The 2,325-nt window shown below is 48.9% G+C and overlaps 1 non-coding gene across 1 annotated transcript; it reads right to left on the bottom strand.

Moving 5' to 3' along the window:
* Nucleotides 1-1,681: 1,681 nt before the first annotated feature.
* On the bottom strand, nt 1,682-1,811 carry LOC120098382 (small nucleolar RNA SNORA17). Its single transcript, XR_015643194.1, has one exon. It is a non-coding gene; the product is annotated as a small nucleolar RNA SNORA17 (small nucleolar RNA).
* Between the last annotated feature and the right edge of the window lie 514 nt (nt 1,812-2,325).

Here is a 2,325-nt window from a genome sequence, read left to right as displayed (position 1 = left end):
TCTGACTGCTATAGATGTCGAGGGACAAGGGACGGGAGGAAGACATCTCACCCTCTTCTGTGCCACCAGCTAGCAGACAAGAAGCAGGGATGGCTTTCTCACACTTATGCCCTAGGATTGTGCTCACCTGAAACCACATCCACAGTCTTCTTGATTGCACTCCTCAAGAAAAAGGTATGGCCAGCTCTCCTGCTGCCATGATCTAGTCAGGCCAACTTTCCCACCTGCACCAGCGGTGAGAGAAAAAGGAAGAGGAGGGGATCGCTCCTTCATCAATGCCACCACACAGCATACAAGAGGAAGAGGTGCCTTCAAACGCTATTGCCCTCTGGGCAAGCTCACTGACTATCCCACAACAAGGGCAAGGAATACTGTTATATGCACATGTGAAGTTCAGGGGCTGCTCTCCTCTCCCAGCCCCAGGACTGAGTCTCCCACCTATTGTAGATGGAAAAGAACAAGATGGGGTCAGAAGGACAGGTTTACCTCTCCTCACCCATGTTACCACATGGAAGACAAAGGACTAGGCCAGCTCTCTTTCATGCTTCTGCTCACCCTTAGGGCCTGCTTGCTGGCACCCCTGCCACTAGGGTCAGCTCTACTCTGCTGCGCCAAGGGAGAGGCAGCTGCTCTCCTGAGTGCTGTAGTTGGTGAGAGATAGAACCAGATTTCCTGGTCCAATGATCCCAGAGCCAGGTCTCCTGCATGCCATGGGGGGTGAGAGGCAAAAGGGGAAGGAGTGTATCTCTCCCTTGTCCGAGCTACCACACACTCACATCACCACACAGGACATGTGTGGCCAGGTCTCCCATGCTCATATCCCTAGGACAGGCTCACCTGCAACTCCTGCATTGTGCAGGGCATGATCTTCTAAGTACTGCAGCTGGCTACGGGTGGGGTCAGATCTTCTGCTTTCTTGCCCCATGGCCAGCTCTTCCATGATGCCAAAGTGAGAGGTGGGTGCAGTTCTGCACAAACATTAACATATTCCTAAGCAGCTGCATGGCCATTGGTTATAACAGACACCTGCTACTGCATGGCACAAACCCAGACATGGCCCCGTTTGCAGAACAGGCTAGCACCTCACTGTGGTCCCAGGTAGGTGGCATCACCAACTACTCACATCAGACTGCTCCTCAGTACCCTCAAGTTTCTAGTTCTGCCTTACTCCATTGTGCCTATATTCGTTTCTGTTTCTCTTCCACTTCCCCACAACTTACTTGCACCTCAGTGGCACCCAGGGTCTCTGAGTGTCTGGGGTCATCTCAGGAGTGGTCTCGGGGTGTTATGCCAACTCATGCATTATTACACCAGGCAGAAGTCATCTTGGACATACTCTGCCCCTCCCATAGCCTGTGTGGCACCCAACTGTTAGTCATCTCAGGTGAACTCCCTTCTCAGGCCTCATGGCAGCAATCTGGTGGTCATTTCAGTATTGCTTCACACCCAGCCCACCAAAGTAGTCCAATGGGACTATCTTCTCTATCTCTATCTCAGGCGCTCTCTTTCCCAGGGCCCTCAGGCACAGGCAGGGATCTTCTAGCCTTCAACTTGCTACTGGCTCTGGGCATGGCCTTGGCCTATGTGGTACTGGACTGATGGTCCTCTGAGACTAGTTCCTTGTCCAAGCCCTGTGGCATCAGACTAGTGGTCTTCTCAGGCTCGCTTTTTGGGGGGAGGGAATATTAGGCTACTAATCATACAGGTTCATAAGTCAGAACAATGAGCGTAGACATAGCCTCTCTCCTTCTGAGTACCTACTGATACATGTGTGACACAGCAGCCACACCTGCAATCCTTATAAGGGCAGGTTTACTGCGTTTTTCATACGAGCACTTACACTCTTACTTTCTCTCGTTATCCCTGCTCTCATGATGGTTCATACGTTGTGTGGTATATTCCATTATGGGTCACCTATCCACTTGCTCTTAGGATTTTTTGTCTGACAATTCAGGTGATTTGTCAATTACCAGAAGTTTTGTTTGTTTTCTTTTCTAGCTTTCAATTATATTTATGACATTTCTAAGGTCATTACACTGTGGCTAGGAAAGATTTGTGAAGAGGCTTCCTTCTTGCACTTCACCAAGACTCAGTTACAAACTTAATACACTGTCTATTCTGGAAACTGCTCCTGTGTGCTTAGAGGAGACTCAGTATGAAGCTGCTGGTAAAATTGTTTCATCTCTATATGTTATGGGAACTCTTCTCCTGTGGTAATCACATGTTTATTCTATATTTTTCTCAACTGTTCTATTCATTGTTATACGTAGGCTATGGAATTCTCCAACTGTTATTGTAAAACTGCCCTCCCCCTTTTTAAACTAC

Source organism: Rattus norvegicus, chromosome 18 (assembly GCF_021556685.1).
Source record: "Rattus norvegicus strain SHRSP/BbbUtx chromosome 18, alternate assembly SHRSP_T2T, whole genome shotgun sequence".
Lineage (NCBI taxonomy): Eukaryota > Metazoa > Chordata > Mammalia > Rodentia > Muridae > Rattus > Rattus norvegicus.
This window is presented reverse-complemented; position numbering and strand designations above follow the sequence as displayed.